The sequence below is a fragment of the Mycteria americana genome, chromosome 1, assembly GCF_035582795.1.
Source record: "Mycteria americana isolate JAX WOST 10 ecotype Jacksonville Zoo and Gardens chromosome 1, USCA_MyAme_1.0, whole genome shotgun sequence".
Taxonomy (NCBI): domain Eukaryota; kingdom Metazoa; phylum Chordata; class Aves; order Ciconiiformes; family Ciconiidae; genus Mycteria; species Mycteria americana.
This window is the reverse complement of record NC_134365.1, coordinates 189,658,201-189,684,941: the sequence shown is the minus strand read 5'-3', so window position 1 is coordinate 189,684,941 and position 26,741 is coordinate 189,658,201. Positions and strand designations below refer to the sequence as shown.

At 37.0% G+C, this 26,741-nt stretch overlaps 1 protein-coding gene and 1 long non-coding RNA gene across 5 annotated transcripts in view; both read left to right on the top strand.

The window, feature by feature from the left end:
- Window positions 1-26,741, top strand: part of TSC22D1 (TSC22 domain family member 1) — a 97,938-nt gene that overhangs the window by 23,561 nt on the left and 47,636 nt on the right. The window lies entirely within an intron of this gene.
- Window positions 10,209-20,232, top strand: LOC142403071 (uncharacterized). 2 transcript variants are annotated; one of them, XR_012773598.1, is made up of 5 exons: window positions 10,209-10,910; window positions 11,449-11,526; window positions 12,881-13,697; window positions 16,901-17,092; window positions 18,073-20,232. It is a non-coding gene; the product is annotated as an uncharacterized LOC142403071 (long non-coding RNA). The 2 variants fall into 2 exon arrangements; XR_012773601.1 differs by lacking the exons at window positions 10,209-10,910; window positions 11,449-11,526; window positions 12,881-13,697 and adding an exon at window positions 13,707-15,824 and having other exon boundaries at window positions 16,833-17,092.

Sequence of the window (26,741 nt, the reverse complement as noted above, 5' to 3'; positions counted from 1 at the left end):
TTCAGTTGCTGCACAAAAGAACCTTAAATCGCATTCCAGCATCAAAACAAGCTGTTAAATTCGTTTGTTTTGTACTAATAGTTTTTGTCCTCTAAAGGTTAATATAATTAGTTCAAATAATTAGCTGTGTAATAGAAAGCCTACTTAATAATGAAAAAATCCCAACACCTGAGGTTTAATGCATGGAATTTCCAGCTGGGAAGGGAGATGGACAAACAAATCTTTTCCTTAACTTTTTAATTGATACTTGATCAGTCTTGTAATCCTGCATAGATCTAGGAAGAGGATTAAGATACTTAGCATTTCTGATATGGTGGTTGTGTCTGTGCTGTATCTAGGCAGGATTAATTTGAAAGCCTTTGACAGAAGCTTATTATTTCTAGATATTTGGAATCCATTTTTGAAGATGTCTGCTCATTGCAGGGGGGTTGGACTAGATGACCTTTAAAGGTCCCTTCCAACCCAAACTATTCTATTGACTTTTCCCTGGAGGAAAAAGAAGAGTGATGTAGCCAGGGAAGAATTTTCTATTGGAATTTACTCATAGCCATCTAAAAATTCATTGAGATTTTGTATTGCAACTGCCTTTTTTTTTTGTCTGAATGGCTCCCTAGAGGAACATTAGCAGGAGGGGTGGGGAAATGTGAATTGCCATGGTTTCACACAGAGTTGATTATATTAGTTCTTTGAACCTCTCATCTATCTCTTGCATCAATGAACCCCAAAAGTAGGAATTTGGATACCTTCCCCTTGAGGATTTTGATTTTTCACAACTTTGACTTATGTTTGAATAGTTTCTGAAACTTTTTATATCCTTAAGGTTTTTAATAATGTAGCTTTAGCTGAAAACATACATGTGCTTAAAGAGTTTTTATTGAAGCCAGTGGGATTATTCATGAGTCATGTTACATCTCTTCTACTGTGTTTGCAGTATAGTGTTTTCTTTATCATTAATGTGACTATTAGTTTATAAAAACTAGAACAGATGTCATAGCTTTAAAAATCTCCAAATTTTTGATGTTTAAAACCTTATTTTATAATACATAATATAAAAATGTAATATGAAATAAAGGGTCCAAAGTGACTCTAAGTGTTTACTTGACAACTAGGAGGAGCAATTTAGTCTCCTTAATTCTGCTTAAGGATTTGAGTTAATACAATTCAACACTTTTAAAAAAAATCATGCTAATATTCATGCTTCAGGATGGGTTACATTATTTGCTTTCCTGCTCTTTTGGTTATTTAGTAGTCCTGGCATGTACTATCTTCAAACACAATGTGTCCCACAGCATCCTGATGAAAATCCCTTGAAGTCAATAAAAAATAGTGTCCCTGAATATTACTTGCTATCTTTGCTCTTTTTGGAACTGGCTCTTTGAAGCTTCTGTTCCTGCTCACACTTTTTTTCATGTCTTTTGGTGTTTCCTGGGTTAAGTCATATAGATAAAAGAAAATTCATACATTTTCCATAGCTGTCTCTTGGCTCTTCAGTTTCAAAACAAGTAGTTATAAATAAAAAAATACAGTTATTGCACAGGTTCAGGACTGTATCGGTTGGAGAAGAATTTACCATCTTCACTAAACATTTTACACTCTTGAAACTAAAACATCAAGATGTCAGCTTTTTATGTGCTGCCCTAGTTTTGCAGTATATAGGCTTTTAGTTACAAATCAATAATAGACTGTTCCCATCAGTGAAGGTATGATATATTGCCTGGAAGAGGTTCTCAACAAATAGAGAAAGGCTTCCCCTAAATTGGGAGATATCGAATTGTGACACGTGTAAACAAGAAAGCTTACCAATTTGATAATGAGGTGTCAGAATCATATGTTAAATATAGTTACTTAATGGCCTTGTGGCACATGTGCTTCACTGAAGGCGTGATAGTTCCTGTAAAGAAAAAGCCTGCTGTTCCAAAAATCAGTATACAGGTCTCTCAAATGCTGCTTCTGTTTCCCATAATGAAGTACAAGTACCATTGCTACCCATCTTTTAAAAAACTGGCAGGAGGAGGGAGAGGTGGTCTGTTAGTTGGTAGCCCTGCTTGCTTCTGAGTCTCAGAAGTTGGTATGCTGGAACATCTCACAGCTTACTATTCCTTTTGTAGCTTGTTATTCCTCTCTGCTAGCTGACTCTTCTTTAAGCAACAGGGTTGGACTAGGTGGTCTCCAGAGATCCAACCTCAACTAGTGAGTGATCCTGTGAGAAATTCAATACACTTTTATAAATTTAAAAAAAAATTATAAAATATATTACTTTTGCAGCAAGGAAGCATGATTACTTGTTTGGTGATTCTAATTTTTTTTTTTTTAAAGAAATGAACATAAAAATTGGGACCTATGATGGTAAAACAGGAACTGAAGGCGGTGCTTCACTAAAACAGAAATAATGTTCTTCCTCCATCACAGAACTGAAACTGAAAACCTTAAATATCTTAGGTTGAAGTGTAGACTGCAAGCCTGACTTGTATTAGTCCTCTTAAGCTTGCAGTTAATTCTTGTTTCTCTAGAACATCTTTAATGTATTCCGGACACACATCTGCATTTTATTTAGATTTTTTTTTCCTAGAAACATTTTTCAAGAAACTTGATGTAGATGCTGCTGTAAATTCCAATGGCTGGCTTGTTCCAAACAGCTTGCTTCCTTCCTAAGGTCCCTTTACCTTTCTCTGTTCGCTGTCTGTATCTTTGCCTTCCTCCCTGACCTGTTTGTTTGCTTTGTTTGAAGGCTGCAGATGGGACGTTTTGGGAAGGGGGAAGGAAAGGAGGTGTGCTGAATTCACCGTAGTATTTTATCTCTAAGCCCACAGTTCTGGCACTGGTTATTGTCCATATTTAGTTTATTCTAATACATTATATGTTTGTCAGTTTGACTTAAAGGTAGCAAGTTTTAGCGAGCTATAGAATTTGTGTACAGTTTTGTATCTTAAGTGTTAGTGGGGTGCATATTTATTTTTAATGAATTTAGTTTACTACACTGTAGTTTGAGAGAGAGAACATCTAGCTTTCTGTAAAGTAAAATTTCTAGAAGGACCATAGGAAGCTTACTGTTTCTTCTGCAGTCTGTAACTCATGCTTGCCTGTTTTGCCCTTTGTTGCCTTATAGACATATCATGTCCCCTTTCCTGCCTCCTTCAGTCTTGGAATCCACAATGCAATCAGCAAAGCTGCCTTGAGTTCAACCCTTTGGGATTGAGGGAGTTTTAGTTTTGTTATGCATATTTTTGGGGAGACCTCTAAGAAAAGAAGTCGTCTTGGTTTTGTTCTTGTGTTCTGAATTCCTTTTCACTGGTGCTTGTAGAGGAGAACAGAAACTTGAAGTAAAGAACTATAAAGTTTGACGGAGTATCACAGGAGAACCTGCTGACCTGCCGTTGTCTGTTTGCCAGCTCTTCCACTTTTTGTGGTATGCTGTTACCCTGTTGCTTTGGGTAGCAGCCTGCAAGCTTCTGGACAGCTGTTGACCTGTGCAGGCTCTGAAACTCCTTCCAGAGGAAGCAGCAGCTAGGTAGGTGTAGATCAGTCACAAAAGTGGAGAGGCATATCCATTGGACTTGCTGTATGCATCTCAGTAAGTCTGAAGGGATCACTAGGCCTACCTGGGTGCTTTAGACCTATTGTTTCCAGATATTCTGACATTGGAAAGTTTCTGTTCATCACTTTTCCTTTCCTCATTTTGTGTCTTCTGAACTAGTAGAGAATGTGGCATAACTGCATGATGGAGTGAAAATAACATGCTCAGGCTTTCGTTATACCAGTAATTCAGAACTTGTTAGGTTTTTTTGTGGTTTTACTTTGGCCAGTGAGCAGACCAGAGTGGGTGTATTGGAGCCAAGAAAATGGAATATGCTTTTGAATCCTTGTTCAGATTTATTCAAACTATTTCTTTTCCTATGTGTTGAATTGCTAAATGACTTTAGATAACTCAAGGCAAAACAAAGATGGAGGAATTGGCAACTGCATGTCCCTCTTCAAACACCCTGTCTTGAGCCTGATGGTTACCTTTCCATGAACTTCTACGAAACTTTTTGAAAAAGCTAGATTGTTAAGTATTAAAAGAAACAGGAGAGAGCAGGTATTGGTAAGTCTGTCTTCCCCTTGCCAGGCCCTCTATTTTGGGGTCTGATTATATCACCATGACAACAGGAGTTTCACAAATAATAAGCCTGGTTTTCCATGATGTGTTTTTAAAATGTATTAGTGTTATGGCTGAAAAATTGCCAATATTTCAAATGTCATCCTGACTGTACCTTGATGAAAATGAAAGCAAGTCTAAGGATAAAGTCAGCATGAGAAACAGACCATTGATTGTAGCCTCCTAATTGAGTTAAATTGCCCAACAAATCAGACTAAAATTTTTTTCTGAGATTGTAAACTATCTGAAAACTGCTTTTTTGGATACACAGCATAGGAACTGGTGAAAGCTCAGCAAAACTATGTAAAGAATTCTGTTGCATTTCTGCTGCAGCCTTAGGTTGAGAACTCCAAATTCTTCTTTTCAACTAGCCTTTTAGCTAAGCTTTTTTTTAATGTTGAATTCTTTCTAAGAGTATACACTAGCATCATAAATGTGGCTTTGCTTCTGTGGAAATACTTTGAACTTCGGTTTGTGTTAGGTAAACCAAAAATAAGGTAATATATAGTGAAGGGCATTTGTTGCTCCTCAACACCAGAGGATTGGGAAGAAACTTTTTTTTTCTAGTGTAGTTCTCTTGTACTGTTGACTCATCTTTTGCATTCCATTTTATTGCAGCATCATGTTCTAATAAAACCTCTTTGGTTTTAGTTGATTCTTTGTTTCATGCTGTCTCTTGGATGGTATTTATTCTAGCACAGACTAGTCTCACTTCACATTTTTCTAAAACGCACTTGTATTGGTGGTCTCAAAGGAAGAATGCTCCTGAAACTGAGCCAAGGATACTTCAAACTGGGCACTCAAAACCATTTGCAGTTGGAGAACACTTTCAAAACATTCATCTGTGCTTTGGTTGGTTAAAGGGGAAGGGATTTCTAAAATGCTGGGTACTTAAAAGCTGGGAACTTAATGTTCTTCTCCCCCAATACAGGCAATTAAAGGAAGTGTTGGGAAGAACAATTATATCTATTGCAAAATATTCTTGACAGGGCCTAACTTCTTCTAAATGCTTGATTGCCAGCTCTGGTAAGTGCTAGTGTGTACACTGATCATCCAAAAAAAGTGCATGTACAAATTTCAAGTTAAAATTACATTAAAATTTCGAGCTGTAAATTTAACTGATCAAGCTCTTTGAAATACAGCACAAATAAGAATGTGTATTGATTATAAGTTTTGAGGACTGAAAGTTGTCTGAGAATCCCCCTACTTTGATTGTTTAAACCTTGATAATCTGATTTTTCAAAATTTCCATCGTAAATTGTCATGATTTTTATTTGTTTTAGTGTGTGTGCCTCTGTTAGAAAAGCTTTGGTTTCAGGGTTTAGCACCGGTTTAGCACCTGTGATGCCTTTTAACTTTTCTGCACAGTGATGCCAAACATTTTGATACTGTCCTTCATACAACCTACAGTAGTAAAATGGAAGTAATATCAAAGAATGTTTTGCCATCTTTGCATATTATTTAGAAAGATAAATTTTAATATTAGCAGCTCTCTTGTCAAGCATAGCAATCACTGCTTTTAGTAAGTGTTCTCACCAGTAGATGTGGTATGATATTAGAATGGCTCTTAAATATTCAGCAAAGAAGGTGGTGTTGAACAAACTGCATTTGAACAGTGTTTAAAAACAAAACAAAAAACCATATAGGCTTGTATCAGATCATGAAAGAAAAGCTGAACTGTACTTAAAAATAGTATGGCTGATGCAATAGTCAGGTTAATGTTGAAGCCCAAGTATTATACCCATAACATTGGCTCCAGTCCTGCCAGTGGCTTCATAAATGAAGAACGTTAATGCTGCAGGAGCGTTCAAGTCAGTGGAGTTCACTCCAGTCAGTGGTTCTGCTACAGGGGGAGTGTAGCATGTAGGAACCAACCTTAAAAGTCAACTTGCAAGTCTGTTTCCCCCCCCGCCGCGTATTTTTGTTATTTGAGAAACAAACAAAGTTCCATGAGTACTGGAGTTTGTGGGGTGTTTTTGGTTGTGGTTTGTATTTTTTTGTTTTTAAAAAGGGGGGGGTGCTTCTAGGGATTTCTGTCAGAAGTATCCTTGTCTGTGGCACTGCAGTTATCCTTTTTCTATTGCCATGCTGCTCTTCCCTTTGTCCACAGTAATTTAAGTTCTTCTCATATCTCTTCCCTCTGCCTTCCCTCACTGTAGTTTCCCTTTTGCTTTGTGTCTTTTGGCTTGCTGGCTGTGTGAAAAAAAACAGGCTGGGCTGCTGCGCTCTTAGCTTGGGATGTGTGGCCTGGATAGCTGGTCATTGTCCATCAGAATGAGTCATGTTGGGGTGCCTCTTGCCATCCCTTGCCTTGTGCTTGTGGAGGCAGAAATAGGGCCATGCTCATCTACTCCATTGCTTTTGTGACTACAACAACCTGAAAGGAGGTTGTAGAGAGGTGGGGGTCAGTCTCTTCTCCCAGGTAAGGAGTGATAGGACAAGAGGAAATAGTCTCAAGTTGTGCCGGGGAGGTTTAGACTGGATATTAGGAAATTTTTCTTCACTGAAAGGGTGGTCAAGCATTGGAACAGGCTGCCCAGGGAAGTGGTTGAGTCGCCATCCCTGGAGGTGTTTAAAGGACGTTTGGATGAGGTGCTTAGGGACATGGTATAGTGGTGGTCTTGGTAGTGTTAGGTTTACAGTTGGACTCGATGATCTTAAAGGTCTTCGAGTCCAACCTATACGATTCTGTGATTCTGTGATAGTCTCCTATTCTTTGAGGTGTCAAACTAGGTTTAAATTGAACAGTGGCTTCAGGAGTTGTTTTGTAGGGAACAAGCAGCAGAAATACTTGGTTTGTCATGTTTTGTGGCGTTTTTTTTTTTTTATTTGTTTTGAAGACCCAATCAAAATTGAGATAGAACTATGTGTAATGGGGTCTAATCTTGTGGAGTCTGAGTGGTTTATCATTGCAAACCATTTAAGTGCAATAACTAGAAATTTGCAAGTTTATGGAGTTTTAAACTGTGTATGTAAACTAAATAAATTTCTAGTAACTTTTAGTCATTTACTAGACAAAATGAATAATTCCAATAAAATATGGAGGCGAGTTCATTGTTAAGATAGCTATGAGCCCTCTTTTCCTGTAACTTGTAGTTTTTTTGTGTTTAATGGTAGCTGCAATTCTGAAATGGATTCTTAAGCTTGTGTGAATTTGGCTTCCTTATAGTAACTCTGGTTCCTCCTATTGAATTGTGTACTTTATGACTAGGCCATGTAGAGATGGATTACTGATGTCCATAGTGTCATGTTTTTACCTCAGATTAACTTTGTTTACACTATGTATTCATGCTCCAAATGAACATGTAGTAGTAGTTTAAATTTGCCTTATGATAGATGGGAAACAGGGTAGTCAGATGATACTGACTTCTCTGATTGCTAGTTGCTAAACAGACACAAATTTTTTTACATTAATATTTAGGGGACTGCTCAGAATAACCATTTGCTCTGGTTTAAGTGATAAAGAAGAAGGAAGGAATATGTGTTGTGTTAATGCATGCTGGGGAATGGGTGGGGAAAGAAGACATGGAGTGGTTGTCTGTAGTGAGAATAATGTTAAGATTTACATTTTGTCTCTTCACTTTCCTTTTAAAATACTTACGCTTTCTCAATAATGTCTTTTACCACTGTTTATTGAGTTGCAGTTAGAGTCATCATATGTTTGCATACTTTTTTTTAGTCTATACTCAGTATTATTTTGCTACAGTTAAAGAGCTCTAGATACTGTGGAGCTCAAAAATCTGTTTGGTCCAGCGAATGATTCATTTCCTTAAAGGCCAAGGTTATCATGGTTAAATTATTGGCTCTTTGAGAACGGTCTGCCAATGTACATGCTGCTAACAGGTGTTCAAGTGATTCCACTGGAGTTGTGGAATATACCTTCCCCATGTTCTCCTCTCCCCCTACTGCTCTCTGCCCCCACTTTGGAGATGGGAAGCATCTTCCATATAATTTTCTTGAATGCAGAATATATGTTTCATTGCACGTTTTTGTAATGAACTGCGGTAAGTATGAAAACAAATTATTACTTGATTGTGGTAATGAGAGACTATTTATATTTTGTTAGTGCTTTTGGTTTTTCTACTGCACCCCTTTTTTCTGTCTACGTATTTTAAGTGTACAGGAGAAAATTAATTAATGAATGAAAATATTGAGTCATAATATGAAGATATGTTGCTGGAAAAGCAAACTTTTGATTAGCATAGGCTTGAATATGCCATATTTCTGAAACCTGCATTCAATTAATGTAGAAGAAAAATGTTTTAATGCTGTATTGCAGTGTGCCATTCAGTGCTCAGCCAAATACTTCCTATAGCTTGTCTCCAACAAAGCTGTGCAGTTGCCTATGCAACTACCATTAGAATGCATTTTATTGGGTACCATATATGATTCTTGTGTCATGTAGGCTGCTTAAAAATATATGCATGCTTTATTTTATAAAATAGAATGAAAGAACTTGACTGGTAAATGGCAATTCCCTGATGACTTGCGACATTAAAAGATTGCCTGGGCTAGGAATAGCAGAATGTTACAGTAAGTTGCATCTTGAAGTATGAAGTTGGCAGTTCTGTTTGAAGAATTTTTCTGTTGGACTGAAGTCTGCAATAAAAAAAGTTAAGAAATAAAAGAATAGAAAAATTACTTGATATTCACATATAAAATTACATACATGAAGTAATACTCAATATAATGCTTGTCCAGCAGAAAAAGGAGGAAGGGGAAAAAAGCAGTTACGCAATATTAAACTCTGGTCTAGTTTGCAAAATGCTTATAGGGATTTCAGTTATGCAGATATTAAACTATGAATTAAGAATAATTTAAAACTTGGGGAAACAGCTATTTGGAACAGTAACTACACTTAAAAAATACAGACTCATTCTCAGTTGAATTTTATATAATGTAATGCTTAACTCTACGGCCTCTAGAGAATGAATTTTGAACACATGCCAACAATGAAGGACTTTTACTTTATTAGGCATCCATGTTGCAGTTTTCTTTATGTTGGCTATGTCAAGCTTTGTCACATGCCCTATGCTTTCCCTTTTGTCCATTTTGGTAAACTAGAAGAGGGAGTTTGACTTAATTTAAGAGCATGTAAGATATTTTTCTAATACGAACTTTTTTGCGTGTAGACATAACGGCAGCATGGAATGCTTGTGAGGTTTTTTTTTTTACTTTTTGGTAGCTAGAAAGCCATTAAGTAGAAATACAATAGTTTGCATATAATATACAGCTAAACCCTGAGAACTTTAATGCAGATCTCTCTGTCCTGCTGCAAACTAATTTTAGAATCTTGCCTTAAAATGTGATGGAATGAAAGGAGCCTTGCTGGTCTTTTATAGGAGAGCTGATCTTAGGAACTTACAGGTAGAAGCATTTTATTAAATATAACAACTGTTTTGAGGAAACACTGGCCCTTTCATTTTGGCACAGAAATCGGAGATCAGGCAAGTAATTTCATGTGAAGAGAGTCATGTCAAGAATATCTCTGGTGTATGTTGTTGTCATACTTGCTTCAGAATAAACTATGCATGTTGGAGATAACAATCATATACAGAAATGTTCAGTAGTGATTCAAATGGTGGGTTTTTTTCAAGAGGGTTCGTAGTGTCTTGCGTGTTTGCCTGAGTGCGTGGGAAGCTCTTTTTTATCTGCCCTGGATTTTGTTTATTTTTGTCAATGAAGTCTTGACTCAAATGAAGGAAAGGGGGTCCTGTGAGATTCAGTGTATGGTTAAACACTCTCCAACCCAGATCAGTCAGTGGGGTAAGTTTCTATTTTGGTACGGATGCTTGTTGTCTGTCTTTTTCCCTGTTCTAAATAATTTTGTGAAAGCAGTAAGCTTAGGCTAGAAATAGATCTTTATGTGTTTTCATATGTATTTTTTTATGTATGACTTGATGCTGTTTTTTTCTTCTTGCACGCAACCTAAACCAAGTGCTAATATTTCAACAGATACAGAATGACAGTCAAACACTGCACACTGGTATGCCTGTGAAGAGGCACTGCCAAAGTTAATTGTGTCTAGTGCAAAAGCTGGGAGTTCTGGCTGATCAAAGCAGGTAGGTGTGAAGGTGCTTGCATGGAGAGAAGATAATAGGGACAACTCAATGCAAACAGTTTTATTTAAGCAGAGCCAAATGATACATTTCAGATGGCCTTTACCTCAGCTGACTTATGAACATTTTTATTATAAAACTTTTGGTGGTCTTATTCCAAGTAGTATATGAGAGAATGATACAATTTTAATTTGATACAATATGGGTTAATTTGAGACACTAGTCCAATAAGGAAAGTTAAGTCAACAAATCTTCAGAAAATATTTAATTAGCTAATTAAAGACAGCATGTTTTGTGTGGTGGTAGCATTATAAAATAATCTAGAATGCATTTTTCATGTACTGTTAACACCCACTAGGTTAAAAATGAAAAATGTAATTCTAATCTAAAACAAAACTGCACATGAGACTTTCTAAACTTGAATCTTGAACCTAAGAATCGGACTATATATTGCAGAGGTATCATGGTGTGCTTGCACATCATTTGCATGTCATGACTCTAAATTGGTTTCTGTCTCCACTGTCACCAGCTCGTGTTAGACAAAAACAAGCCTTAGTTATATCACACACTTCTTAGTGCTGGAGAACTAACACCGCTTATGATAGCATTTGACATCAGTTTGTGTCTCAGCAGTAACAGTTACTAGAAAACTCAGTCCTGTTTTGCCTATAGAGGAGTTACTGCTACTGAAAATGAGGAAAGGATCAAGCCTCTTGGTCAGATTGCATGCTAAATTTGTAAGCTCTAGAGTCAGGAAGTTCTTTTAATGTAAAAGATTTAGAAATTAGTATTTGATATGGAAAGTAACATAAGTGCTCAATTCTGAAATGCATGTTTTGAGTACTTTCCAAAGTAGAACTTCTTAAAACTGGTGACTTTAAAAAAGCCACTCATTTGTTTAGCTTTTATTTTCCGGTGCATCCATGTTGCCCTCTATTAACATTACTCTCTCTCTATATATATATATGAGTTTACTCATATATATATATATATGAGTAAACATTGCATGAAAGGGACATTTTTGCTGTATTTGAGTTCTTCAGAGATCCCAGACACCAGTGGAAACTCATGAAGGAGATGATCAAGTGTCAAAACCTACAGAGAAAAGCCTTGAGCTATTCTCACCTGAAGATTCAGTTTGGACCTCTCCCCACCCCCCAAAAAAACCCCGAAATCACAGGCATCCAGTCCGGTGTGGCTGTTGAACAGTACTGGAATCCCTCCTCTTAATATTGCTTATGTGTAGTATTTCAGCTTCCAGGTTCTGCAGATAGACTGGCTGAAAGACCCTAACCAGAGAAGTGTAGGAATTATGTGAAGATTGAGAACTGAGTAAGAAAAATGATGCTCTAAAAAAACCAAAAGTATAAGAAATTTATGTAAGCTAATCGCATGTAAATGGAATCGAATTAAATCAAGCAAGCTATGTATTAAGAGCTAAAAAGGAAAGTACAAAGACACTGTTAATATTAAGAAACTACAGATTCTATGTAATTTCTTCAAATAAGTTCAAGGTATATGTAAATACTGTAACCTTTGTTGCTATAGTCGGCTTTAAGGAGGAAAAAAGCGAACAACCTGGCATCATATGATGTCTTAAACACTGATTTATTTTTTTTTTTTAATATTGGCTCATGCACTCTGCCCAGAATCATAAAATTTCCCTAAGACTGAATGAAGGTCTGTCTTTGACAGAAATGTATGTTCATGCCAGTAAAGTCTGTTAGTCTGATTTAAAATGTGGTTTAGTTAGGCCAAAAAAAGTTTTGCTCTCAACTGTACTTGGCATACAAAGTTGACAAGAAACAAAGTATGTTAATAAAGACATTTAAAAATATTCTTGCAGTGTAAACAATTTTAAAAATGAAAAAATAGTTATAAATTGTTTAACAAATACCATTTCTTTAATTTTATAAAATCGATGCATCTATTAATGGTTCTATAATCAACCAATCATTCAATTTTATACCCCTAGTTTTTTCCTCCAAGAAATACTGGCTGTGTTTCTCAAATGTGTGTTGCTGTGACAGCTATATACAATTTTGGAATTCTCTGTTGTGCTGAGTTCAGAAAAGCCGTAGCTTTTTACTACTCCTAAACTGGCAATAAGAAGGGTCTTTCAGGGATTGGTACCTGCGCCAGTCTTGAGTAGGTATTGTCAACACCTTGTCTGATAATCTAGACAACACTGTGGCCCTCTCTGGTTTTTAGTAGGCCTTTGAAGAAGTTAAGCACAAAACATTCCTGAAGATAGGCTAAATGCTTTAAAAAAATTTTTGAAATTCAGAAAGTCAAGATTCCACCATTCTATTTGTCTGCAAGTTTAGCTTTTAATGATGGGTTGCATGACACTTAATCTTTTACAATCAACACTTTGATCAATGGTTTTTCTGCCTTTTCTCCAGGTTGGGACTTGATAATGTTATCTGGTATAGCTGTTGTAATGCTCAATGATGTCTTCCCTTCTCTCCCATCAAGTTCCCTCCTCCCCTTCCCCCCAAAAAAACCCAAACGAGGAAGTTTTGGGAAACTAGTGTTTTTTCATAGTGTCAATAGCTCAGAATGTAAACAGTCAACCGTATGTCACTCTGATACTTTAATATGCGTGTCATGTTGGTGCTAGTTTCCAGGAGAAAGATGCTGTACTAAAACTTGTTGTTCTTTTAATGTTTATTTTGAATAACAGTTCAACTGGATGCTGGTGCATAGATCCTGCAGTGGGTCTGCAGCCTGCACATATTTCTAGAGGTATGACTAATGGCAGCAGGGCAACAACTACTTAACCTAGAACAAGTTTCATTTTAGGAACTGCAAATACTCCATATGACTAGTTGCACTTTAAATCTAAAATAATTGCATGATGCTTTAAAATTTCAGTTTGAGTGTTGAGAAATAGTTGAGCTAGCTGCAGGTAACTTGATCAGGTGTGGCAGTTTGCATTTTGTTTCCATGTTCTTTCACTTGGATCCTGCAGTTGCTGGAGCCGCAGTATTAGAAATAAAAAAAGTATTGTTGCTTGTATTCTATACCACTTACCAAATACATAGATTCAGGTTTTTGCTTATTTTGCAGATGGTATTCTGTAGAATTTACTCACAATTTTTTAAACTTTTCTTTATTGGCTGTTGAGCTTCTGCTCACAGATGCAGAAAAATGGGGATCACTCTTCACTGGCTCTTGAATTAGTGAGTGGCAGTGAAACTTGCCATGCAGAGAAGAAAGGTGGAAGAAAGCATTGAAGGGAGTTTTCCTCCCAGAATATCTATCAACAGTCAGGTGACTATGGAAAAACATTGCAGAGATTCCTTTCTTTGCCCAAAGGAGATGCAACGTTGATTATAGGATTCCTTACCATCTTCTGTATGCTCGCAAACAGAACTACCAGTGCCTTTCCTGACTTCATCTGTATCTGAAGATCATCAACATATGTTGTTCTTGTGTCATCACAGCCATAATTCCTTCCTGCTCCAACTAGAAGGATCCCATCACAACCTGCACTTGAAGTAAGTCAGTAAACTCTACAGTACAGTGATTGAGAAGAGCTGTTGTATATTCAGCTCCTTAAGCTGGCTTAACATCCAGTCTCGGTAGCATGAATCACTTCTGATGATTGATGTGAGGCAACAAAAAAACCTCTCCCAAAATTCCCATAAGAGGGATTCAGGTACTTTGGATGGTCTATTCAAGACCTCTTTTCTGTTCTTTTCAATCTTTAGAAGAGCAAAGGAGTATTTATTAGCATTTCTCATCTCAAAATGCAGAAAGATGTAGTTGTTTCAGCCTGAAATACATATCTGTATATAGGAAGCAATCAGGCTGGTATTTTTGATAGCTAGAACACAAAAAAACTACCAACCTCACTTATTTTTTAGAGTTCAAGACAAGTCTGTTCAAGGGAAGAAAGATGTATGAAAGGATAAAAATTAGGAGTAAAGGGTTCTCCCTTTCTTGGAAAAGGAGATATACTATGACCTTGATGTAAGGAAAGGAATTTAAAAACAAGTTATTCCTAACAGCATCTTTCAGATTGATCTTCCAGAGACTGTTTTGTTGTTCAGCTATTTCCACAAGGAAAACACCAACGTACAAAGTCCTCATAAATGCTTTTTTCCCCCCCTTAAATTTTACATTGGATCTTTGTCTCTTCTGCTGAACTGCTGCATGAGTAGAATAAGACCAAGTAATGCTCTCTTCTACACCCCTGAAACTTCAGTAGGTGATTTCATACTGTGCAGTATATTGAAGATGATCTGGAGTCTTTTTCCAGTGAATAGGATCTTTCCCTGGCGAAAGAGGATTTCTCAAAGGCAGCCTTATCTTGATATTAGAGAGGCCCTAGACAGATTCCTGTTTGAAAGGAACCTGCAATAAGCTGGGACATGCTGCTTCATCTGGGTTGAGTTGCTCTGATACCTTCTATTGCTTTGAGCTGGAAAAGGATATTGACTTTGGAAGGGTTAGTAGTGTTTGTAGGCTTCAACACATCACCTGACATTAAAGCCTGTAATGCTGTATATGGCATTGTAGTTATGAATTGTAAGTAACAAGTATTAGCAACTTGAAAAGTTCCTGAGATTCAAGGTATTGCAAGTTATCTGGTAAAAAAGAACCTTCTATTCACATGGGAATCTTAGGAAGAAATGTGTTTTTAATTATACTGTCCTTTTATGATAGTTTCTTAGCCAGGAGGTACAGAGCAGTAGAAATTTGTATTGAACATGGTTTTTTTTCTTTTATTTTTAATTTGTATCCTCTACCTTACTGGAAGAGGAAAGTATAAATGTCATCCTGGAGACATCTGTTGGCCAAGTACATTTATGTGTGTGTTGGTCAGTTATTCTTTCCAAACAGAAAGACCTTCTTTCACAAAAACATGCACGTGGGATGAAAAGACTGAACCTGACTCTCTAACCTTTGAAAGTTGAGCTGAAATAATCAAAAAGGCAATGTTTTGTCAAATTGAAAGGTATAAGAACACATCTTCATCTCATGTTGTTGAAAAGTCATGAAATTCCACTAAAACACAATTAATCCTATTATTTCTGTGAAAGAGTCTTGCTATTTAGAGCAAAACCTCTTACCTTAGATTGAGATACCATCACCATATTCAGTGTCCTCAGAGGAACCAAGAAGCAGAGTATCTTTCTGCATGCCCAAGCAGTTTCTCTGGAAGAAACTTGCTGATTTTTTTGTTTTAATTCCGGTAGGATATCAAGTTCTGTCCTTGATGGCTTTGTGTCACCTGTTTAAAAAAAAAAAAAGGAAATTTTCCTGTCTGCTACTCTAACTGCAAAAATTAAAGATGCCTCTTTTAAAATGTATTATTGCTGTGGTTTTAATGACAAAACCTAGCTTTCTCCCAACTTCTCCTTGTATTATTTGGAGCACGATGAGGAAAGTTTCTTTGAGGAGGGGAAAACTTATAACTGAAGGACACATGAGATACCTAACCATATAAAGGTATTTTGTTTAGGTATGCACTCTAAAGGAAAGGATGAAGAAACACCACCAAAATTGCTCCAAAATGAATTAAGTGAAATTGCATCAAACATAATGAGTAGCATACCTTCTTGGTTAACTGTTGGATCATACTCTGCCTGGTGTCTTGAGAGCAATGAACAGCACTGCAGGTAAAATGATCGTGCCTCATCTGAGGCACACAGCTCAACGGCTACCCTACATGCAAATACCAGATACTGTTATTTGCAGATGTTGTGCAAAAAGGTATTGCAATGGATAATAACCAGTAAACGCATACGTGAGCGGCTATGCATATAATTGTGTTTTAAGTCCAGTGACTTCTGGTTCTGTTTTGTTGCATGTTGGCTCCATGCTGCTGATAAAAATTTCACAGGAGTCTATCAGCTTTCAGGATTTGTGAAGATGATAATTTCAGCTCTTATGCATTATATTTTTCTTGTTCAAGTAATGACAGTTAACTCCTAGGATGTCTAGGTTTTCAGGAAAAAAGAGGAATATTCTAGAAATCCAGAAACCTAATCCAGCAACTTGGGTAGGTTCTTAGCTTCCACAGCAGTCATAATGTGCCTAGGTTAAGTCAGAGGTTGTCACAAGAGCATTAAACTGCTGTCAGTGTTTGATCGATCTGATTTTGTGAACAGAGTAGAAGACTTCAGATTGGAGTAAGGCCTTTACAGAGGAGTTGGGGGTGGGATTAGGAAGTCATTGGTGAGGGAAAATTCAGGTAAGTATTATTGTTTCTTCTTAAAGAGATTATGGGGAGACGTTCGCTGCATTGCTATAGATGCCATTTTTAATTCACTTGAGAGAAAGTGAACAGAGGAGAGATTTGGAATTTTTTCCAAGAAATGAGCACTTAATTTTTTTCCCCTCCCTTTCCCACCTACATCTATTTGTAACAAACAGAGAGAACTTTCTGGACAAAACATCTTTATGATTGATCTCATCTATTGGTAGATGTCTTAAAAGTTCACAGCTCAACACTTTGGGTTTTTTTTTTTGGCATCGGAGCATGAAAAAACTGCATGTCTAGTACTCATCTCTTGTCATCCTCCCCTATTGCAGTGACTATGTGTATGTCTCTGTGTGGCAGAAAATGAGGGAATGCAGATCATTATTCAAGAAGTTACCAACTAGCACTTTTCCTTCCCCTCCAGTCTTTCTGCCTCCCTATCCTGGAAGTATGGAATCCCTGCCTCAGCCTACGGCTTCATTCTTTTTCCAGCTGCCCACAAAAGTAAAGAACCAGTGTGAGAGTTTGAAGAAAGAACCCGCTCAGAGGACTGAGTCTCAAGCAAAAGCTCCAGGTTGCAGACTCAGAAAGAAACTTCCTTTGGGGAAGGATCTGCTTCCAGGATTTGCTCGTCTCTTTTTCCTTGGGCAAACAGAGTTGTTGAAGCAAACAACAGGGTTGCAGGTAGGTAGGGCCCCTTTGAACTGCCATCCGCTCAGGTGTGAAGGATGGACTTTATGCTGTTTCTCTATGCTTTTTTTTGTTGATGTTGTCTTCCACTTCTCTAGGCTGAGAGAGGGGAAGTGTGAGCAGTTTAAAGAAAAAAATGTGGGGGAGAGAGAGAGGAGAAAAAAATATCGTGGGCACTTGGAAGGAATGTGTTTTATGCCTGTGTGTAAGCTTCCTGTCCATGGGTCATATTTGTATGTCAGTTCTTTGAAGCACTAATGACATTCTTCGTCTGACCCTTTTCTAGACAGGAAACTAAGTCAAGAGCAGAAACTGGTGGCTGGAGCCAAGGTAAGGCCAGTGATTGTATATGGCCCATAGCCACACAGTTTCCACCTCCTCCCTGTCTCTTTACACCAGTGTTAGGTTTGAATGTGCAGTAAGGTGGAGGCCACCAAATGGGTTTGAAATCTGCTTTGATTCCCAGCACTGAAAAAGTTCCCCAGTTCTAAATGTGTAAATACATTATTCCTTCAGAGGAGCCTGTGGCTGCTGGGTTTAAGTCCTGTTTCTTTGTCCATGTGAAGGAAATAGACTGGAACACCCTGATTAAGGGGATGTGCTACTAACCCACATGATCAGCAATCTCTCAGGCCTAGAGAAGGGGAATCAGTAGTATCAGCTCAGGTAAATTCTGCCTTTTTCGCTTCACGCTGTGCAGAGCAACAGCCTCTTCCTTGCAAACATCGGTAGCCCACAGTCAGACCTTTCTTTCTCCAGCTATGTCATTGCTGGCACAGAAAGTTTATTCTAAATTTCCTTTTGATTTTTAGCAAAAGGAATCACTTGAAAACTGGCAATGAAATTCTAAGGAGATTTTACCAGTTCCTCTTTCATGCTGAGTTGAAGTCATTTGGAACTATGTTACATGCATTATTACTTTGGTGCATCTTATGACTCTTCTCTCCCTCTTCATTCCCTCCAAATTGCTTCAGGACACCTTCTAACCTTTATACTGCATCACAAGCCTTCAGCAGAAGATCTTGAGAGCCATTTATGTTGCTGGAAGATGACTGGGTTTGGATCTTGGCCTTCCTTAAGCAGGATCTCCTGACAAAAATGGGATTGGGAAAGAAATGACTCCTTTTTCCATCACACAGAGCCACCATAGAAATGGAGGCCTAGGCAGAAAATTACTTCTAATGCATCATTCTTTAGGAAATTTGTTTGGTCTCCCACGATCCTTTTGTTACAATGTCATAAAGACGTCTTTTATAAAACCTAAACCTGGCATCTTCCTATCTGAAGATCAAGTCAGTAAATCCAAGTTTAAAAGTTTACAGGTCTATTAATGTGATCGGATCTTGCTGTCCCCTGCGTAGGAGATGCCATGTGAATCTGTGAAACAGGGTTCTGCTGTGGTTCAGACTGTTATTTGTAAAGCCTTTTCTACTTATAGTCCGTTTAAATAATTAGAAATAATATTAATAAAACTTCTTGTGACAATGGTATTTAATTAGGCTTCTACCTCTCCAAGTTTACTTAAAAATAAATTTGAGCCAAAAATGTTACAATGGCAATATGGGAAGTACTGCATCTTTTGAGGTTTCCTGTGGTTTTTGTGTTGAGAAAAGGTACGTTGGAAGTGTTGAGAGCTATGAAAGTGAAAAACTTAGATTTTTCTTTGAGGGAAGAGTTATTTGTTAGAAAGCAGAAAGCTTTTAATTGTTTTGCCCCTAAGGGATTCTATAGTCAAACTTAATTAAATGTCTTGTGAGATCTTAAATAAAAACCTTATGTTTGGCAGTAGTGAACAACACACATGCGTGCCCATGTACTTTTGTTCTTTTTGCTATAGGAAATTAGTTTTGAAGAACAGGACTTACTTTTAATGTTCAGATTAGGAAAGGGGAAAGCTTTGTTCTGAACCTGAGTGTGAGAAGGGGTGGCAGGAGGGCGGACCGGACGCTCTGGCAGTAGGTAAAGAGCAGTTTTATTTTCCTGTTTTCTGCTTCTGGTAGTTGGAGTAAACTAGTCAGATGCTTGTGCTTGAATCCAATTAATTTCTTAAATCAGTTACCACAAAACATTGTTTTTTCACTAATGTCTAGATCTTTCATTAAATTCACCAGTGTATTTAAATTGTTGAACAGTCTTAACATAGCCCTGAGGCTACTGCTTCATGGCAGTTGTGACTTCTTACTATGCTGGAATGCATTGCAGTCTTAGTACATTCTAAAAATAATTGTTCAGATGATGCTGTTTAAGTACATACTTATGTAGTGAGCCATTTTCACTGGACTTTCTGAAATTTGGCTCTCTGGATGGCTTTTATCCTTTTTTTGCTGTGAATATCAAACTTCTTTGTCTTGCTGGTTCTGTGGTTATTGAGTAAAATGCTAAATTTATAACCTGGTATTTTTAGAAAACTGATAGTCAGATGCATGTATTAAACTATGCAACCACAGTAACACTTGTGAACTTTGAAGTTTAAAGAGAAATGAGTTTAACTCTAATGTATCAAATTCACTACTTTTTTTTAATATGTGGAAATATGTATGTGATGACCTTAAAATTACGTAGTTGTTGTAGGTATAGAGGTGAATTGTGTGCTGAACAGGAGTAATCTAGAAGTTATAAGCTGAAGATCTGTGAGTCTCAGAAATAAATACTAACATCTGTGGCTAGAGATCTGTGCCAGCAGTGCTTTTAGTTGAAAATACTGGTTTTTTTTCTAACTTCTAGACCATTTAAGGTTTGATATCTTTTGTGCCTTTGTTAATGGGTATACTTGCCTCAGCCACAGTTTTTGGTCATTTTGTTCTGTAGTATAAGGTAAATTTAAGACCATCAAATACTTAAGAACACTAAACACTTACAGTAAAATAACAAGGGCACTGAGAACTGTTTCTAATGTTATTGTCTCAGTTGCTAAAATGACTACCCCCCTGTCACAATTAGGAAAAAACAAAACAAAAAACCAAACAAAAAAACCTGTTGCTATTCTACAGTCAGTATTTTGATACTTCTTGTCTATCAGCATTGTGTTAGCATATTACTATCATGCTCTGAGTTTTGCAGCTGGAATCCTGGGTTCTTGATACATCTTTAGAACAATAACTCCTGCCTTTGTGTTATTAAATAATAAAGATCTCTAAAACCATTTTCTTCTTGTTTATATTGTACTTAACATAATTGTATGAGTATTGAATGACTCTTTTGACTGACTCCAGAATGCCAGGAAACGTGGAAAAACACTGTATGATTTTAGAGGTTTTTAATCCCCAGTACTAACAGAATTTCACAAAATAGACTTGTAGTGTTCCTATTTTTCCTCCTTCTATTCCCTTTAAGATTCCTTGAGCATTTGAGCTACCTAACTCACTTCATGTAATCCTTTACATCTTCTTGACCAGATGCCAGCTCCTCCTAATTGTTTCATAGCCAGTCAATAAAATCCTGGCTGTTGACAGCTCCTTTTTTCCTGTCCCAGAAGAGCTATCTTGTTTAACCTGAAAGATTTGCTTTCTTCTTTCCACCTTCTGTCCACCCTCTGTGGCTTATGTTGCAATCTTTCTCTGTTGCGGAATGCTTTGAGAGTGAGGAGGTATTCTGTAAAGATCAGGAAATTTGGGGGAAAATCTTGCTAATGTAGCTACTTCAACCAGAGCTAAACCTGTCATTTGTGTGAGAGATGCTTTGTCAGTTTAGAGTAGTTTAAGGAAGGGAGATGTGTCAAAAAATCTGTTCCTTTTGTAAACCAGAAAATAATGTTGATTTTATAAATGAGAAAATTAGAATAAAGAGCATAGGTTCTGGGGTGTTTATATTCCCTTGCTTTACAGTGAGGAAGATGGATAACAAAACATCAACAGTTTTCTATGAACTTCTGAAAGCCAGACTGGTTCCATCAGCAGTGGTGTGCTGTAAGATGAATTTCATTTCTCCAGTCCTGTTTGCAGGGCACTGGGATTTGAGCAGATAGCAGTGACAAAAATCCTTTTTCAGCTCTTTTTTTATTGGGGAAAGTAGATTGATACCTTGGTTTGCCAGAGTTCTGTTATTGATCCCTGAAAGAATGCATGTGATTTAGGGGTTAGTTTAGAAAAGTGTTTTTAAGTGAAAACTGGAAAAAGGCATTCTCTGAAAGCAATGGTAACAAACAGTTGAACCCTTCCAGTTTTGTTTCTTGCATGGACTTTATGAAGAATTGGCGGCTGCACAGCTCCTAAGCCAGGTCCCTAAGTTGGTATCAGCAACATGAGGTGAGTTGGTGGGTTGTTTCAGGAATTGTTGGGTTTTGCTGTTTAAGCTGGGTTGTCCAAATGGCTTGGAAGTCATGATTAATTAACTATTTAAAAAATGGTTTTGAAGACCATATTAAGTTTGTGTTTCTTTTACTGATGACAGTGATGCTTCCCTGATCACTTGCTAATTTTTTTGAAGAATATAAAGTTACTGCTGTAGTAAACTGTCCTATATTGTTTCATTTCCTTGATCCACTCTCACACACGAGTGGCTTTCCTTTTCTCTCTCCCTGGTAGAAACTGATGTTTCTTGCTTTTTCTGTGTACCGATCAAGTGGAGGTCAGGAAAATGTGTGGGTTTTAGGCTTCTGTTACAGAACAGTAAGTGAAGAAATCTGTCTTGCACAAATGGGTATTGCTTTTATGGGGGCAAAATAATTTTATTTATCCTGATGGACAGTTGTAAGAGATCGCACAAACAGTTAGAGAGGCATATGGCTTGAGGTGGTTTTCTTCTTAGTAACTACTTCCAACAATTTGAACCTTACCAGTATCTGACCCCGTCTTGCCAAATTCAGGTAAAGATATCATCTGTAATTCTGAAGTAAATAGCATTTGAACAAATAATGAAACTTTTATGATTATAAAGATATTTAATGTGATCATGATTGACTTTTGAAGATTGAAATGTGATTTAGATTTCTCCAAAATTTAGCTTTGTGCTGACTTGAACTGAGGTTTATTCATTGGATGGAATTACCTCATTTAGAGCCCACATTAAAATCGCGGTAATATTAATGCAGAAAGATTGCCAGCAAATGTAAACTGCTATTCAGGAAAGGCACTCCTTAGAAATTAATATTACTTTAAGTAATCTTTGGAATTATTGGCATGGCATATAGGGAAATTAACTGTCTCTCTTTTGGTTTTAGCTTTTTTGGTGAAAAATGAAGAGACTTGTCAGACAACACTATAGAGAAGCAGTAGGTTAAATGGTAGATCAGCATATTTTTGTAGTAAAAATATGATGGAATTTTCTGCAGCTTATGCACTTTTTGCTGTATGTTACGTTGATTAAAATTGGTTTAACTGCCTAGGCAGCATGAGCTTGCAAACTTTTTGCTTCTTGTTGGTAGGGAACCTTTGTTAAAAACACAAGGTGAAGTACACTGTTCTGTACTCTTTGTGTGGGGCTACACGATGAATGGAAAGACTGTTTGGACATGTCATTTTGCAGAAATTACTGGCAAATAACAGATTCTTACCTATTTTTCCAAAGCTTGGTTCCCTATGGCTAGGGGACGACTTAAGGCACAAAATCAGGAAATCTCAGCTCCTTAAGGTAGAAGTTTAATTCAGTTCTCATTTGTTATGTTGTGCCACAGTTGTATATCCTGGCATTTATGGGTGAGGGAGGGTATTATGGAAGGCTAGGAAATACTGTTTAATGTGGATTGTAAGTGAAGTAGCATGTGAATGTGAAACATGAATCTCTGAGAAATGGTGGAAATTACCTTGAACACACATAAGCTGTGACTTGGGAAAACATCCTTATCCATTCAAGTGTTTCAGGGGAATTTTCACACACCTGCTGCTGACGTGTTTGGAACTTCTCAGAATAGTAAAATTTGAAATACTTGTTTTAAAATGTCTTCCTGATCATCTTTGCATTAGATGAGAAAAGCATGAAAAATTAATTTGCAAAGTCTTTGATTACGTGTATAAACAACAGAGAGATGAAATCAGACTGAAGCATGTAAGAGTAAATGAAGAACAGCTGACTTCAGCACAGCTGCTGTGTACAGATGGGATGTTCCTGGGTGACTTCAGGACTACAGAGAAATTGAGGCTGAGTCGGATACTGGAACAGTGCAGGAATTGAAATAACAAGCAGCCAGCTAATGTAGAAACTCCCTTAACACACAGTAGACTTGACAGAAAATCACTTGCAGCAGCTAAGCTTCCCCCCCAGCTCCTCCCCAAACAATGACACTAGTAAAGTCTGGACTCCTATAGATTTGTAGCTTGTGTGTTTAGGTTCTCTGGTGTCTAATAAAGTATAAGCACTGATTTGAAGCTTTATTATGCCTTGGGCACTGGTTATGTTTATCACTTAATGGTGTCTAAAACTGTTGAGTTAATGCTGAAGCTTTTTTTAAGGGGTAAGTAGGGACAAGTTAGAAGGGCTCCTGGACTTGTCCCTTTATTTTTATGTAACTTTTAAAGAGCTTGTATATCTTTGGAAGCTGTAACCCTCTGTTGGATCTGGTTGAAATTAGAAATAGGTTAAAAAAATTGATAGGAACATGAGAATAGGGACATTCACAGAAAGAACTTACATTAGTTCCTTTCCTAATAAATAAGAGTTGTAAAAATGATAATGTGCTATAACAAGCTTTTTCGATTTTCATGTGTTAATCTCTTCTCAGTTTTACCTCTGTAGTATCCTAGAATGCAACTAATATTTTTCATACATTGCTTAATTGATCTCTGAACTTTTTTAAACAGTATTTACAAAGCACCCGATGAAATCATTTTCTTTGAGTATTTTAGGGAACAGTAATACTTTCTTCTGTTATGTGTTATACTGAGGAGTGTTCCAAGAAGTGATTTCTGTATTGACATTTTTGTTCCCATTATACTTGTGTGGGTGATATCTTTTAAGTATCTGTTCTCTTGTATTAATGCTAAATTTTATTGAAATTTTTTTAGTTATTCTTCCCTAGACTTGCATCTGCTTTGGAGACTTTTCCCATCTATCCCTGTTGAAAGAGTACGCTAGTCAGGTCTCTGTAATACTGCCTTTTTAACTAGCTCAGAAATGTTTGTTTTAATAAAGCAGTTTTGCAGACGAGAAAGATGAACAGTAATACTACATTTGTTCAGAGAATAATTGTTTAAGAAAAATCAAGGAGACTTTTGTCCTCGTATCAGTCCTCACACTGCTCTCCAAAAATACAGGTTAATTGAAAGACTGGAATATATCTCCTCAGCTAGCAGTCAAACCAGTGCTACCAGTGTGGCAGTACTTAAGCTGCAGGGTGTTTTGATTGTCTCTCCAGGTAATCTTAACACCCAAATTCCTGCTTGTAGTTGAACTTAAGTTACTGTTTCAGATTAAAGTCTTTGAAGGAGGCAGAAAATTAAAATTGTAATCTTGGTGGCAATGTAATACAAAGGGCTGTGCTCCTTGCCCATTCCTTACGACTTTGCAAGTTAAACATTTTTCTGAGGGCTTTAATGCCATGTGTGAATCGATGAGATAAAATCTAGGATCTTCACTTGCCTTTACAGTTAAGCAGTGAATGGCTTATATTGCCACATTTTGTCACCCTGAACTACCATCTGTTTTGTGTCCCTCTTGGAGCGCCTGCTGTTTCAAAATCTGGCTTGCTCTGTGGTTCAGTGTACTTTATAAACTCTCCTTTCTGCCTTTACATAAATACCGAAGTATATGCAAGATGTTATGACTTGACTAGCTGTGTTTGTTTCTTTGCACAGAGTGCAGAATTATAGATTGGAGATATTTGAGAACCACATTGTGTAAGGCCTTGGTTCAGTGAATAGTCTCACCAGTTTGACTGGCATGTGATATTCGATTATTTTCAGGACGCTCCTTCTTGGAACACTTTTTATGTGGACTGCACTGGAGTAAATCACGTAATGACTGGCTTTCTGCAAGGCAGATGTTCTTGTTGCCTGAAGGAACTTTTTTCTGCTCTAGCTAAAAGCAAATACAATAAAACTGCCAGAGTCCCATATTTCTCTTCCCCTTCTTTGCTCCTGTGTTTCCTCTTTAATTTCTGGCACAATGAAGAGATTTTATTTACTTAGCAAACTCCCCCCACCCATTGGAGAATCCTTGCAGGTTAGATAAACCTGGAAAATTCATTGCTTTCAATATGATCCATAACCTAATTTATGAAATACACTAATCTTGAGACTTAAAAGAAGCCTTGACCTGTATCAAAATATAGGAATTTGCCTTTTAACCTAGAATTATAATGACTGTAACATGCTATGAATGCTGTTTCCACCTCCCCCCCCCCCCCTTCAGTTTAGTCTGTATAAAATAATTCAGGATGTAATTTTTTCCCCCTTTTTTTCTTGCCCCAAGAGGGAGACTTTGCTTATTAAATGAGACCCATGGACAGTATTTCAGTACACACATTAATTTGGTTTATAAGGCAAGGTTTTTTGTCTGCACCCCAAGTGAACTGGAATTTCCTCATTTGCACCCAAAATTGAAAATTGTTCCCTCAAAATTCTGACTTAAGCATAGGCTGTCATACAAGGATTTCATTAAGACAAAAATCCCACTAAGGTGGAGTTTTGAGACCGGTAGTATAACAGTATAATATATGATACAATGTTTCTTTTTCTTTTTAACTTGACACAAAAATAATGATCTTCAAAGACTGGGGATTCTACCCTGGGTTTTTTTTTCCCTATAGCTTGAGGTTTTTTTAAAAAGGAATAATTTGTACTTGAGTGGTGTGAGGCTTTGCTAGTGAAGACCTTCTACTTTTAATAAGCCCTCTGCCCTTGTTGCCTAGTTCCTGTCTTATCTAGCACACTGGCCTTATTTTTTTTTTTTGACTGGGTTTGTAGCAGTGTCTTCCTCCTGTAAAGGTAGTAGAAAGATATTTTTTTTTTTTTTAGTTAAACATTTAAAAGTTTATATGTGTTTTTTCTCTACTGTGCTGTTGGTGACAGCTTCAGCTGTGAGTCTGTGTTAGCCTTTTGCTAAATTAAAGCATTCTTACAGGTAAGGGAACTAAAATATATATTTTTAGTGTTTTATATAAAATTGTATGCTCTTGTATATAGAAGAAATCAAAATAGTATCTTTCCAACCCATGAGTATTACCTGTGTGGGGGTGTGCCTATATATACACAAATATGTATATATCAGGTTACAAAGGGATCTGTAGTTGAATAACACTATATTGTCTATTTTTTTTTACACTGAAGAAGAGTTTTGGAGATGGCACTGTATATTGTTTGACATTTATATTGAAGTGTGAAAGAAAAGTGGTAAATTAAATTCTGATGTCTGAAACTTATTTAAAGAGCTGCTTCATAGCACTAGATGCTCATATTGACCTTTAAAATGAAAGCTAAAACCAAAATAAGCTTAAACTAAAGCAACTAACATGATTGCCTGTAGAAAGCAGACTAAGTTAACGAGTTCTGCAAGGATTCCAGGGGAAGCTATTCCTCTGGTTATAAGGAGGTTGGGTTAAGGATGCAGATGGCTGTTTTCTACAGCTGCAAAACCAATACTCTTGGTGTCTTTTTAAGTGCTCAGTAAGCACTTAAAAAGCATGAATTTATATCGGCTCCGAACTCCTGCAGCCTGTAAGAGCATGTTGGAATATCTGGTATACTTCTGTGTGCAAGTGAGATTATATATC